At 43.6% G+C, this 14,922-nt stretch overlaps 1 protein-coding gene across 4 annotated transcripts in view; it reads right to left on the reverse strand.

The window, feature by feature from the left end:
* Positions 1-14,922, reverse strand: part of LOC122253501 (CABIT domain-containing protein serrano) — a 259,418-nt gene that overhangs the window by 121,092 nt on the left and 123,404 nt on the right. Inside the window, exon 2 of one of the 4 annotated variants that reach the window (XM_086530470.1) lies at positions 7,827-7,870. The exons of the other annotated variants lie outside the window; for them this stretch is intronic. The gene's annotated coding sequence lies outside the window, so the exon portion shown is untranslated. The remainder of the gene's footprint in view (positions 1-7,826; positions 7,871-14,922) is intronic. 4 annotated transcript variants of the gene reach the window in all.

The following is a 14,922-nucleotide window of genomic DNA, read 5'->3' on the forward strand; positions in this document are numbered from 1 at the left end:
AAAAAAAATATCCTAAAAAGAATGTTCATGAAAACGGAATCACTCAATTTGCAGTTGGCAATGACATAATGCTGAGGAAACAAATGATAAACAATAACAAAAAAATCTTGATAATGAACGATTCAAATATTGACACAAAAAAACAACCTTATCATAGAGGAACAATGACACAGAAAACGAAAAAAAAAACGAAAAAAACGAAAATCACATATCACCACACATAAAAACGAAAAAAAGGAACGAAAAAAACGACACAAACAACAACCTTATCCTAGAAAAATACTAAAAGAACTATATCGCATCCCTCGAAAAAATAAATAGTCTAAAGGGACGCGATAAAACGGAGCGGGAAACAAGAGGTCGGCGAGAGGATGATCTGCAAGCCAGCTAGTAGAATCTCGCCCGTTGCGCTGCTCTGTTTTTGCGCTTCCTTGGGAGGAGGAGGAGGAGGAGGAGGAGGAGGAGGAGGAGGAGGAGGAGGAGGAGGAGGAGGAGGAGGAGAAGAAGAAGAAGAAGAAGAAGAAGAAGAAGAAGAAGAAGAAGAAGAAGAAGAAGAAGAAGAAGAAGAAGAAGAAGAAGAAGAAGAAGGAGAAGAAGAAGAAGAAGAAGAAGAAGGAGGAGAAGGAGAAGGAGAAGGAGAAGAGGAGAAGAAGCGTGAGGATGATGGACAAGGAAAGAGAAAGAGAAAGAGAAGGTGGAGGAGGTGGAAAAGGTGATGATAAAAAAGGGAAGGAGGAGGTGGAAGTGGAAAAGAGGAAGAGGAGATGAGAGAGAGGAGAAGCTTGAGGTGGTGGATAAAGAGAAGAGGAAGAGGAGGTGATGGAGGGAAGGTGGAGGAGGGGAAAAGATAGAGGAAGATGATGCTGATGGCGATGATTGCTGGTTAACGAGATGCAACAAACATACACCGAAAAATCAAAATAATAGTGGAAAAACAAGTTGACAAGGAAACAAAAAAAGAAAGAAAAACATTTTTTTAATGAAAAAAATACAATTAAAGAAGAAGACGATGGTGACGAGGAAGTGAAGAGAAGGAAAAGAAGGACGCAATAAAGTTTAAAGTTAACAAGCAAACGAGAAACATAAACAGCCAAGTGGATAAAGAAAATAAACTTAAGAAACCAAGGAGACAGAGCTAAAACAAGGATGACATTACATAACGAATGATGATGACGGATGAGTGGGAGGAAACAAAGGAGAAATAGGGAAGAGGAGGAGAGAGAAAGAGAGAGAGAGAGATAAACAAAGAGAAAGAGGAAGGGAAATAAAAAAAAGGAGAAGGAGAGAAAAAAATATGAGATAGCTGTTGGGTGAGAGAAAAGAAGAAAAAATGAAAAGAGAAAGAAAGATTAGATAGAACAAAGAAAAAAAGTGAGAGAGAGAGAGAGAAGAAAAGAAAAAAATGAGAGCAGTTGGATGAGAAAGGAAGAAAAAAAAAAAAGAGAAAGAGAAGATGAAACAAAGAAAAAAAGAGTGTGTGTGAGAGAGAGAGAGAGAGAGAGAGAGAGAGAGAGAGAGAGAGAGAGAGAGAGAGAGAGAGAGAGAGAGAGAGAGAGAGAGGATGAGTGGGTTAAGTTAGCGGTCACCAATTGTTGTATTCTGAGGAGACAAAAGGACGCGCATAGAAAAAACACTTTCCTCATTGACCAGCACCGTTCTAAACTTCCTCCTCCTCCTCCATACTCCCCTCCCCCTCCCCAACTCTCCCCCCATTTAACCTCAACTCATCATCCCCCCCCCCCCACTCCCTCTTCCTCCTTCACCCTTCCCCCTTCCATCACCCATTTTAAATTCTACTCCCCACCACCTCCTCCTTCAACCCCCTACCCGCTCTCTAACCCTCCTCTCCCCCCATCCCACCCCCACCCCCTACATTAAACCCCTGTCAAGCTGAGTGTCATCTTAGGCGACAGATGTCACTTTGCACAGAGAGAAAAGCTCCGTTGTACTTCAAGATGGTAAACAGGAAGTCTCTTCTTCAATTTGTATTGTGTGTCTTTGTGTTTGTTTGTTTGTCGTTTCTTTGCGACGACGTGTCTGTGTGTAGGTGTAGTGGAATGTGGTGTAATGTTTTTTTAATGTATTTAATGATTACGGCAAACGGCAACCGCTGCTCGACACTCGCAAGGCATCGGAAGTCTTGAACAAGTGCCAGCGTATGTTTGCATAACTAATCGTCCCCATGGAATAATTTTACTTAAATTAGAAACTTCATCTTGTGGATTAAAATGTGAACAATAATAGCAATAATAATGATAATGATGGCAATGATGATAATGATGATAATGATGATGATGATAATAATAATAATAATAATAATAACTATAACAATATAAATAATCAAAGAAAAATAAAAGTAATAAATAGCAAAACAAACAAATAAATAAACAAAGGCATCTATATACGAACACATAACCATAAACAAAGGAAAAAAAGAAAAGAAAAAAACAACAACAGCCTACCTACACCACGCAATCAGACTAAAAATGAAAATCAACATGCCAATCAGAGCTGGGGAATCAGATGTTCCCGTCGTGCGTGTTTATCTGATCCGTTTATCAGAAGATCAGATTCAGGAAGCAGTAAATCAGAGGATAAGACAGCTGGACGAATGGGATCCTACCAGTCGATTGATTTTTTTTTTCTCTCTCTCTCTTTCTGCATTTTCTCTTTCTCTCCCTTTCTTACTTTCTTTTTTTTTCTCTCTCACGCTCTCTTCCACTCTCCCTCTCTCTATTCTGATTGAATCTTTGATTCTATTATCGTGATTCCAATATATGGGGTTCTTTCTGGGCTTCTCTTATATTCTTTTTCTGTTATTTTGATTCGAATATTGACTTCAGTTATTGCTAGGTTCTGTCACAGGCTTAATAATAATTTACATATTGATTTAGGCTTTTGTTAGAAGCTTTTTATTACACTTTCTTTTACTATGATTTAAACAGTGACTTTGCTATGATAAGAAGCTTTTGTTACACGTTTATGATATTAAGCTTTTGACAAACTGACCTGTACCAAAATAAAAACTTTTATTATTTATCAATACTGACTGGGCGGTCAGACGTATCATCTTTATTATTAGCATTGTTTGAATCATTGCCCTAATGATGCAATGAAAGAATGGTTTTATTGTTATTCACGCTCGATGGACATTTTGTTTTTCTAATTATCTAAGGTAAAAGAAAACAAATGCAAGCAAAGATAAGGAGACCTGGGTTGGGGGTGGAGGGGTGGGGATGGGGAGGTATGAGAATAAGAAGCGGCAGGAGACGAAGGAGAAACATGAAAAGGGGAAAGGGTTGGTGAGAAGAGGGAAGGAGGGGTGGGAGAGGAAGGGGGGAGGGAGGAGGAATTAAGGAAAGGGAACGAGAAGGTAGGGAAAGAGGAAAGGGGGGAGGGAAGAGAAGAGCAAAGAAATGGAAGGGAAAATGAAGGAGAGAAAGAGAGTAAAAATAGAAAGAGGTTGGGAACGAGGAGGATGCGACAAGAAAGAAAGGATAAATAGAGAGGAACAAGCAAGAACCAAAGGCACGAAAGAAGAATGACAGACGAACGAATAATATGAAAGAGGAAACATGAGATGATCAAGAGAGAAAAACAAACCAACAAAAATTCAACACGACAGTAACCGGGATCTTATCAAAAGTCTTACTAATCGATAAACAAAAAAACATGGGAGGGTGGGGGAGGGAAGGGGAGGGGAGGGGAGGGGAGGAGGAGATAGGCAGGTGTACCGCGATCATAACGAAAGAAAACAGCTGTTTGTGGCCGGGGACATCTGCCTCTTAGGGCTTTTGAACAGCCCATTTTACCAACCCCATTTAACGCCCTATTAAAATCAACCATCCGGAGACGATTAAAATGAGAGAGAGAAATATATATGTTCTCATCTTCGCCAATTAACCGGGAGGGATTATAGGAAAGTGATTGTGTGTGTGTGTGTGATTAGGCGCGCGTGTGTGTGTGTGTGTGTGTGTGTGTGTGTGTGTGTGTGTGTGTGTGTGTGTGTGTGTGTGTGTGTGTGTGTGTGTGTGTGTGTGTGTGTGTGTGTGTGTGTGTGTGTGTGTGTGTGTGTGTGTGTGTGTGTGTGTGTGTGTGTGTGTGTGTGTGTGTGTGTGTGTACGTGTACGTGTACGTGTACGTGTACGTGTACGTGTACGTGTACGTGTACGTGTACGTGTACGTGTACGTATACGTGTACGTGAGCGTGTACGTGTGCGTGTGCGTGTGCATGTGCGTATGCGTGTGCATCTGTGCGTATGCATGCGGATGTAGGTGCATGTACGTATGTGTATATACGAGTCACGGGTGTACTGGTGCTTTTGTACACGTGTATGTGAACGCAATTTCACTCAACACATTCAGCCTTTGATATGAAACTCCGCGCCTCGTGTCACCGTGCATATCATCGTTATTTTTGGCTTCCCGGCTGTCTCGCATGACGAACAAGCTCGGTACTGCGTCGCATCATGAACGAATATCATGAAAAAAAAGCAAAAATAACTTGTTGATTAACACCAATGCAAAAAGTTTAATTAAGATCAGGAAAAAATCAAGCAAAAAAATAATAATAATAATATCATGAAAACATTGGTAGCGGTGTCCACAGGCACTGTGCCCCGATGCAGTAGGTTATTGCAAGGGGAAGTATGATTTGTTATTGCAATATCAGTGTTGATGTTATTGCAACTGACATGCTCTGGATTCGAAAGGGGTGATCCTGGGGAAGAGGGGGGAGAAAATGGGGTCTGGGTAGGGGGAGGAGGAGAGGACTTTTGACTTTGACTTTGACGAGTTTATTGAGACAAGTGATTACGTACATCTCAAAAGGATGAGGTAACATAGGTTATCCTCACCCCAATCTTAGTCCCTCTTTGGGCTCACATATATTTTACAAAACCTTACAGCTATGAGAGGAGGGGGAGAAGTGAGGGTGGGGAAGAGGGGAGGAGGGGGAGAAGGAAGGGTGGGGGAAGAGGGGATGAGGAGAGAGAAGCGGGTGGGTGGGGGAAGAGGAGAGAAGAGGAACAAGAGCATTGGGAGAGGGGGGAGAGGGGGGCAGTGGGGAAAAGAGTTGGATCGGAAGGGGGCAGACGGGCGCAGGGGGATGAAGAAGGGTGGGTGGGTGGGGGGGAGTAGAGGAGAGGCGGGAAAAGGGGCAGGGGTAGGGAGGGGGAGGGACTTAACCTTGAGGATTGGCAGGCGAGGGTTTCAGGGACAGCGCACGGTTCAACATAATGATGAACTCATGCGGCCTGTACGTGAAGTGGGGGGAGATGGGGAGATGGGGAGGGAGGAGTGAGGGAGGGAGGGGGGGCACGTGCACGCGTAACGAGGCTCAAATTAATTTTTAGGTCTAATCTCCCTATATTTCCCTTTTTTCTATATTTCCCCGTATTTGTTTATTTAGTATCTTTAATCATCAGTTCATTTCACTTTCCATTTTATTTTTTTATTTTTTTTTAGCCCCATTACCTTTTTTATTTATTTACATGTGCTTATTTTCAGGGTTTCTTTACGGTTAATAACTGAATCTAGTCCTAGTCTCCATCTTCAAGAAACTTTTTTTTGACGATCGTGAATAAAATATACCAATCGCCATCAGTCACTATACTGTTCAACACCAATCACTATACCAATTGCTACCTACCACTTTACCAATCACCCCCAATCACTATATCAATCATCATCAATCACTATCAATAACTATACCAATCGCCACCAACCACCATACCAATCACCACTAATCACTATACCACTCGCTACCACCTACACAAGACACATTACCAACCAGCTACTTCCTCGAACCACCATCATTTCATAACCTTTAAAACCATCGCTCCGAGGACCACGAATCACCACCATCACCGTCACCATCGTCACCATTATCACCATCGAGGAGAGTCGCCACCTTCCCCTACCAGCCTGGCCGGCGAAAACAGGTTCTCGAGAACAGTGGGCAAAAGACAGCCACGACACCAGGGGCGCTTAACCCCCTCTCCCCCTTCCCCTTCCCCTTCCACTTCCCCCTCCTTCCCTGCCCTCTATCTCCTCCCCCTCTCTCCCTCCCCTCTATCTCCTCCCCCTCTCTCCCTGCCCTTTATCTCCTCCCTCTCCCTCTCTCCCCTCTATCTCCTCCCCCTCTCTCCCTCCCCTTTATCTCCTCCCTCTCCCTCTCTCCTCTCTATCTCCTCCCCCTCCCTCTTTTCCCTACCCTAACCCTAGGGCAGCCCCCTCCTTAGACTCACCTGTGTTACAAAACTTTTGCCAATACTGCGAACAAAGAGGTTGTGAGAGAGAGAGAGAGAGAGAGAGAGAGAGAGAGAGAGAGAGAGAGAGAGAGAGAGAGAGAGAGAGAGAGAGAGAGAGAGAGAGAGAGAGAGAGAGAGAGAGAGAGAGAGAGAGAGAGAGAGAGAGAGAGAGAGAGAGAAAAGAGAGAGAAGAGAGAGAGAGGAGAGAGAGAGAGAAAGAGGAAGAGAGAGAGGGAGGGAGAGAGGGAGAGAGAGGAAGAGAGAGAGAGAGAGAGAGAGAGAGAGAGAGAGAGAGAGAGAGAGAGAGAGAGAGAGAGGAGAGAGAGAGGATAGAAGAAAGAGTGGAAGAAAGAAAGAAAGGAAAGAAAAGAACTAAGAAACAGAAAATGAGGAAAGGAAAGACAGAAAGAAAAGAAAAGTAGTGAAAGAAAGAGAAGAAGGATAGAGAAAATAGATAAAAGAGGAGGAGAGAAAAAAGATGGAGAGAGAGACAGTAAAGAGTGGCAGAGGGAGAAAGAAGAAAGAAGCAAAGGGAGAAGACAATATCTTTAAAAATAAAGGATTTAGAGTAGAAAGGAATAAGAGTTGGAAGAGAGGGGCGAAAACTGGGAGAAAGAGGAGAAAAAAAGACAAATAGAAAGAAGAGAAAAAAGGAGAGAGACGAAAGAAGAGGGAAGAAGATAAAAGAATGAAAAAAGGGGAAAAAATCAAACGAGAGAATGAAAGAATAATAACGCAATACTTAAAAGAGATCGGAAACAGACTTACAAAATTCAAAAGGACGATTCAGCACACATCATGAAGTAGAGACAGAAACGCTAGAAAAAATGGAAGGGTAGACAGACAAAAAATAAGCCTTGACAGTAAAACAACAAAGGAAGGCAAACACAAACACGCAGACAGACAGACAGAGAAAAAATGACAAATAAGATTAATGGGGAAAAGGGCAGACACGCACTCAGACACACAAGGACTTCGACCATGATAGGCACGTCAGCAAAAATAAAAAGAACAAAACACGCCCAAACACAAGCAAACAAACACATCCTTATGCATGCAATCAAACAAACCACCACGCACGCAAACAAACAGATAAACACACCACCATACAAAAATCACAGTCACAAACAAGCAAACATACATACCACAACGCAAGCAGCAAACGAGCAGACAAGCACACTACCACGCAAGCAAACGAGCAGACAAGCACACTACCACGCAAGCAAGCACAGCCTCTCCTCCAAGTCTCGTCCGACTCATCACACACCCCGATTTCAAACTCCGATTTCTCCGTCTACCGAAATCCTCTCCTCGCGGGTGCTTAATCTTCCTGCTTGCTTTCGTATTGGTACTACTCGTCCCTTCTCCTATTTTCACTATTCCCCTCCTTTATCCTTCCCTTCTATTCCTCCTTCCCTCATTCCTACGACCTTCCCTGTCCTGTCACGCGTTTCTCTCTCTCTGTCTCTCTCTCCTGTTCCTCGAATTCTGTGCAATAACTTGGGTCAATATTTTCTCTTCGTCATCTCGTGTTTTCTATCAAGGTCTATTCCCTCTCCCTCCTTCTGTATTTACCTGCTTTATCTCTCCGTGTGCTTGCGACTGATTGAGTTCCGTACCTGGGGAAGAAAAAAAAATGGAAAGTTAGTAAAATGTAGACCTGGCTGAAAAATATTAGATTATTAATGTTGAAGCATAAACAAGGGGAGCTTGTAAAATAAACATGGTTTCCTTTCTCATCTTTTTTGTCTATCGTTTGATCACTTTCTCTGTCTGTCTGTCTGTCTGTCTGTCTCTCTCTCACACTCTTACTCTCACTCTCTCACTCTCTCTCTCTCTCTCTCTCTCTCTCTCTCTCTCTCTCTCTCTCTCTCTCTCTCTCTCTCTCTCTCTCTCTCTCTCTCTCCTATTTCACCCAACTCTCCCTCTCTCTCTCTGTTATCTCCCTTTACTATCTCTACTGTCTCGCTCTATTCTCTCCTTCTTCTTCCATCCTTCTCTCCTTTTCTTCTTTCCCTCCCTCCCTCTCTCTCACTCCCCCCTTCACCCAAGGGGCAATGACTGACTGTCTACATGTAACGGTGAACTTGGCATTAAAGTGTTCAGTTCTCTCCATGGTATTCAAAGCCCGTATTTGTCTTAAGATTTTTTTCTCAAAACCGCTTCCAGATGATGCTATTTCATCTCCTTTCATACATTTTGTTCAAGATGCAAAAAAGCAGATGACTTTGCGGTGGTCTCCGATAAGGTGCTTTTCTTTTTGGTTGTTGTTTTGTTTTGTTTCCGTGTTATCATTATCATTATTTGATCGCTTGGCTCGATAAATTATTGTTATTTTTATGAGAATGACATGATACAAAGCGGTATTTTTTCGATACAATGTGATTTTTTTTCTCGTGTATTGTTATCGTTATTTTATTTCGATATCATTATCATCACTTTGCCCAGTACATTATTGTTATTCTTATAAGAATGCCCTGGCTAAACTATCAGTATGCCATTCCTTGAACAAGATAAGGATTAGCTTTCATCATTATTATTTCCCTCCTCTGTTATCACCGACTCTCGACCTTTCATCATTTCATATTTACGCGTCCGTTTCACATCATTTCATTCCTCCAGTTTTTGTATTTCGTTCGAGAAAACGACGACAGCTTATCAGAGTTATATCCTAAGATCTCGTAACACGTGTCGAGCCTCAACAGATGTTATGTCTTTGTCACAGGTGTCTGTTTCTCACTCTCTTTGAATTACGGGGTTATTGTGGAGAAGTGTACTGTTATGCTAAGAACAATAGCAAGTCGTAATATCATTTGTTTTGTTTATTTATCCCTGTATCTTTTTTTTTTTCTTGGTTTGGTATTTTAACATCCTCTTCTCCACGTTCTTTTTCATCTTTCTCCTTGTAACTGACCCCATATTCCTTTCCCTTAACCTTCACTCTCTTCCTCTCTCTGTCTACCCCTTCCCCCCGACATAACAACCCTTCTCCACGGATCACAGACCACCTAGCTACACACACATACAAATGGAGAGGGAGGAGAGAGAGAGAGAGAGAGAGAGAGAGAGAGAGAGAGAGAGAGAGAGAGAGAGAGAGAGAGAGAGAGAGAGAGAGAGAGAGAGAGAGAGAAAATAAATAAAGAGAGAGAAAGATAAGAGAAAAAAAAGACAGAAAGAGAGAGAAAGATAGAGAAAAAAAGACAGAAAAAGAAAGAAAGAGAGAGAAAAAAGATAGAGAAAAAGAGAGAAAGAGAGGATCTCCGGTCAGGGCCTGGGCCACGCGAGTACTATCTCAAGCCAGGCAGGACCTCCTCAACCTGTTTGCTTCCGGGTACGTGGTTCGTCTGCTAGAGACCTCTGCCGTGCATTCTTGTGAGAAAGAGGTGATTTAAATCGTCTTTTCTTTCTCCGTCACGGATCAGTTTTTTTTCCTCTCTCTCTCTATTTCTCTTTTGGATTTGCTTATTTCGCTTATCTTTTTAATATTCTGTTCGGAACATTTGTGTTCTTTTTCTTCGGCTTTTTCTATATTATTACATTTGCTTCTTATTCATCTCCGCCTCATCCTTTTTTATCAATCTTTTCCATTGTCTCTTAAATCCTCCTTTTTCATTTTCTTTCGTCTTCTTCTTCATCTTATCATCCTTATTATCCCATCCCCTCTTCTTCCTCCTTGTCTTTCCCTCCGTCATCTTCATCCTCCTTTTTCTTTCTCTTCATCTTTTCATTCTTCTTCTTTTTTCCTCCTCTTCTCCTTCGTCTTCCTCCTCCTGTTTTTCTTCTTCTTCATTTTCTTCTCCTCCTCTTTTTCTTCTTCCTCTTCTTTTCTTTCTTCTACTCCTTCTTCCTCTTCTGCTCCTCCTCATCCTCCTCCTCTTCTTCATCTCCCTCCTCCACTTGTTCTTAACCCCCGTTCATCGCGACCTTCTGGCCGTCGTTATCACTGTTCCATCAGCGTTCCGCCCTCGCTATCAATTTTCCTCATTTTTATCTTACGGAAGCAAATGATCACTTACCCTTTTCCACTATTCCTTTTCCAGTGGGCGTACGTGGGCGTGGGTCAGGGCCTTTCTTCCCCGAGTCCCTCCCTACCCCCATCCTTGAATTCCCCCTCCCCAATCCTTGAATTCCCCCCTCCCCCTCAGCCCCCAACCCCCTTCCCATCAGAGATGAGCATACGTATCCTGGGATGTGCGTGGGTCTTTCGTGATTGCGTTAGTTTGTGGGTGAACTTAACTATTTGCGACTCGGATGCGCTGAGATGTATGCAAATATGCACGGAAACGTACGCTCACCGCTAATACAAAGAGACGGGGGGATATATGTGTAGCGAGGGGGGTGGGAGGGGGAGGGGGGTTGGTGCAAGACCAATGTGCATACATTTTGAAATTTCCATTTTTTATCGACATAAGGTTAAAGAAAAAAATCCCTAAAGTACGAAGAAATTCGTAAGGAAATCAAACCCAAATTTATATTTCACGTATCATGATGTTGATCAGAAATCGTATTTATTATAAAGATTTTGCTCAGCCTGAAAGAGAAAGACGTAGAACGAGACGAAAAAGAACAATAAGACAGGGACATTTTTTCACTCTAATAAGGAAAACAAAATACGCAAACCTTATAATAATAATAAAAAAAAATCTATGCTATCACCAAAAAATAATAATCAAAATAAAGAAACAAAAAAAGAGAAAACCAGAATAAATCACGCAGACATTCTTTTTAAAAAGATTTCACTCTACCAGGTATACTCTTACCGTCACGTTCCAACATTACCCTACTGGCCCACACACGCCCTCCTTCGCTCCACGCTCGGTCGCTCCCCGGAGGTCACGTGGTCTTCGACATGATGATGAAAAATGTCTAAAACGACGACAAAGTTCACTTCACTTTTTTAAATTTTCGTTTCTCGGAGGGTGGGAAAGAGAGCGAGGGTTTTTGACCTCCAGGGAAAAGGAACTACACTGAGACCGGGTCATGGGACCGATCAGCTCTCTGACACTATTTGCTGTCGAAAGTTTTGCGATTCCTCCGTCCGCTGCTTTTCGTTTATCTTTTTTTATCTGGGCATCGGAAACGACACGAAAGACACGTGTCTCTATTGATTGTTCAACATCGTATTCCCGCTGACGCAAGAGTCGAAGGGAAAGAGAGAGAGAAAAAAAATCTTGACCGACTAAAACCTTACTGAATTTCCGAGGAATCACTTACATCACCGAGTGACTACAACACTTACCCAGTAGTGATCCAAAAATGAAAGCATTCTGGGAACACATACTGAGCAAACTATTCATGATTCCAGTAAACAAAAAACAGAAGAAAATAAAAAACTCGAGAGCCACGCGGAATTTCCTGAAAGATACGAAGTACTACTAAGATAAAAACCTTTTGCCACCCGCTACAGAAAGTCGAAACTTTTACTATTCGTTAAGGGAACTCAACCTATACGAGTTGTTTCCCGGCGTATGTATATATTCTCGCCAACGATTGCACTGTGCATGCCCGCAGGAGGACGCGGCGGTCTGGAAGCCACGCGGGCAGGATGCGTCGCGCCAATCAGATTTCTTACCGCCATGACTCCGGGTTCTGATTGGCTGCGGGACACGACGGCCGGGGGATGGGGAGGGAGGGAGGGAGGGAGAAGACGTAACTGTCTGGGTTGAGTCCTCCCGGTCAGTGACGAAGCCGAAAGGTGGATTTATGGACCGATATGATCCCGGGAATACGAAGAGTAAGTTCGGGTTGGCTGATGGACGACGAGGGCTGTGAAACAAGACGGTTCTCAGTGGTAATCACTTACGAACGTGCAAGTATAATAGAATAATGTACTTGCACCACTGTTTTCCATTCGAGATTCTTAAACCCCCACCTCCTTGAAATAGAGTAAGAACTCGAACCGCTCTTCCTCCACATATAAAGTTGATAAGCACACATATCCCTAAAAACAAAAACAATAATAAATTCCATTAAAACAAACAAATAAAACCAACAATAACACAAATAAACCAGAAATTAAGTTAATTTCAACGATCCCAAACTACTCCCTCCGGCTCGTTCAGATCCGCCACTTACCCGCCGTTGGGGCTGTCATCTTTCGAATGTACATCAAAGCCAAACAACGACACTTTTCGAAAGTTAACGTATCCTGCGAACCGAACCGAACTTCCTCGGCCCGCCTCTGACCTTCCGTAGCCTCGAGTACGACACCGTTTAGCTTTGAGACTCGACTCCACGCCCCCCCCCCCCACCCCCATCCTCTCTCCCCAACCCCTAACCTCCCTTCCTCTTAAAGAAAAGACTGCTACGAATGCTACATTTTTATATCTTTGATGGTTGTAGTTTTTCTAAGCAAGAAATGCTGGTGGAGAGGGCGGGGGGGGGGGTATATTTCGGTTATGCACGTATTTTGTAATAGCGAATGTAAATGTACTTCGTTCGATTTTGAATATTGTTATGTGTATTATTCTAACCAGGTAAATCAGAAATTAAAATCACCCGACATCAATGCACACACACACACACACACACACACACACACACAACGCGACTCACTCAAATCACGATCCACGCCTCCCGACACCATAACAACCACCATACCCAAGACCAGCACCACAAACCACATCATCACACTCACTATAGCAGCAACAGCACGACACCCTTACTCATGATCGAACTTCCTTCCCCGAAACCGCCGCTGCAGCAGTGAACGGAAGACTGCAAGATTGCACAACTTGCAACTGTTTCAAGGTGAGTCGTGACATAGAGGCTGTTAAAGATGATGATAGGAATGATTTCGAGAGCAATGGCGTACGTATGGATAGATAGATATATATATGGTTGGATCGATAGATGGGTAAGATAGACAAGAACGAGGTGACGTTAAGATATTTCTGCGTGTTTATTTGTATTTGTTTGCCTCTGTGTCTGTGCATGCACAAACATATGAAGAGCAAAAAAAAAATGTCAGACAGGAGAGAGAGAAAAAAAAAAACAGAAAACAAGCGCACTAAAAAACAAAACCGAATAAGCCCCCCACCCACCCCCCAAAAAAAAAAAAAAAAAAAAAAAAAAAAAAAAAAAAAAAAAAACCGAGGCGCCTCCCGAACCACCGCAAGGAAATCACGACCGAAAAGAAGACGACACAACTTGTCGTGTCACCATCTCCATGGGGGTTGGGGTGGGGGTCTTTTCTCTCTCTCTCTTTCTCCTCTCTTTCTTCTCTCTCTCCCTCCTTCTCTTTCTATTTCTCTTCTTTCCTCTCTCCTCTCCCCCTTCCTCCTTCCTTCTCCCTCCCTCCTTCTCTCTGTTTAACTCCCCCTCTCCCTCCCTCCCGTCTTCCCCCTCTCTTACTCTCCCTCTCCCTCCCGCCTTCCCTTTCTCTAACTCTCCATCTCCCTCTCCCTTCCCCCCCCCTCCTCCTCCAAGGTGTTAGTCACACTCAAAGAAAAACTTAAGCGGGCGAAGTGTGACCAACCCGCACTCGAGTGACGCTGACAATACTTCGTGAAATGAGGTAGTTTTACGGTGTTCGCTGGAAGGAGGTGGCGACAGGGGGAAAGGGAAGAGGAGTAGGAGGAGGAGAGAGAGGAAGAAGAAGAAGAGGTGGGGGAGAAGGAAAGGGGGTAGCATCGAAGGCAGCGTCCCCATCCGACCCCCGACCCCCCAACCCACCAACCCAACCGTTTACCTTTACTGTCCGTTTTGTTATAAAACCATCAAACTATTTCGGTAGAATGGTCATGCACGTAACACCTGTTCGGTGCTTCCAAATGCACAACACATCCACCAAGTGCAATCAACCGCGCAATAAGAAAATAATAATAAAACGGTGAACACCTGTACACCCCACCACGTGTCTCGAAAAAAGAGCAAGGAACACATCCGCCAAGTACATTGTCTGCAACGCTGGAGTGTACTTGTGCTCGCCTGAGGAGAGGATGGGGGGGGGGAGGTAGAGGGTAGGGGAAGGGGAGGGGATGTGGGTGAAGAGTTGGGTTGGAGGAGAGGGGAAGGGGGGGGGTGGGAAGGAGGGCATGAGGGAGGAGGGGACAAGAGGAAAAGGGTTGGGTGAAGCGTGGTGTTGTAGAACATGCACTATCAGGTTTGAGTGTGGTAACATAAAAAAGAAAGGAGAGGAGGGAAGAGAGAGAGGAAGAAGAAGAAAGAAAGAGAGAGAGAGGAAGAGATAAGAAAAGGGTTCCGAGGCAATGGAGATTGAGGGGTAGGTGTGAGGGAGGGTAAGGAGGGAGAGAGGGAGGGGGAGGGGTTCGGCGGCGAGGAGATGTCGTTGAACCTCACCAGATGGCACAAGGGGTAGCAGGGCACCTCCACCCCGTGCCCCCCTCCCATCGCCCATCTTGCCAACCATCCCACCCCCACACCCACCCACCCACCCACCTATCCAGGAGCGCCCGCTTCTTCATGTTATCTCGCTGGAACCTCATGACTGGAACCTCATGACTAGAACCTCGTGGGGTTTCTCGGTGAGGTTCAAGGGCTTCGTCTTCCTTTTTTCCCTTTTCTTCCTTTTTTTTTTTCTTTTTTTTTTTTTGCCTTTCTTTAGATTTGTTTCACTATTTTCTTTCGAATTCTTTCTTCTATCTCTTATCTATGCGTCGTTATATATGTATATATATATATATATATATATATATATATATATATATAT

The sequence above is a fragment of the Penaeus japonicus genome, unplaced genomic scaffold (genome assembly GCF_977035675.1).
Source record: "Penaeus japonicus unplaced genomic scaffold, GWHDUDI00000001_assembly GWHDUDI00000033, whole genome shotgun sequence".
Taxonomy (NCBI): domain Eukaryota; kingdom Metazoa; phylum Arthropoda; class Malacostraca; order Decapoda; family Penaeidae; genus Penaeus; species Penaeus japonicus.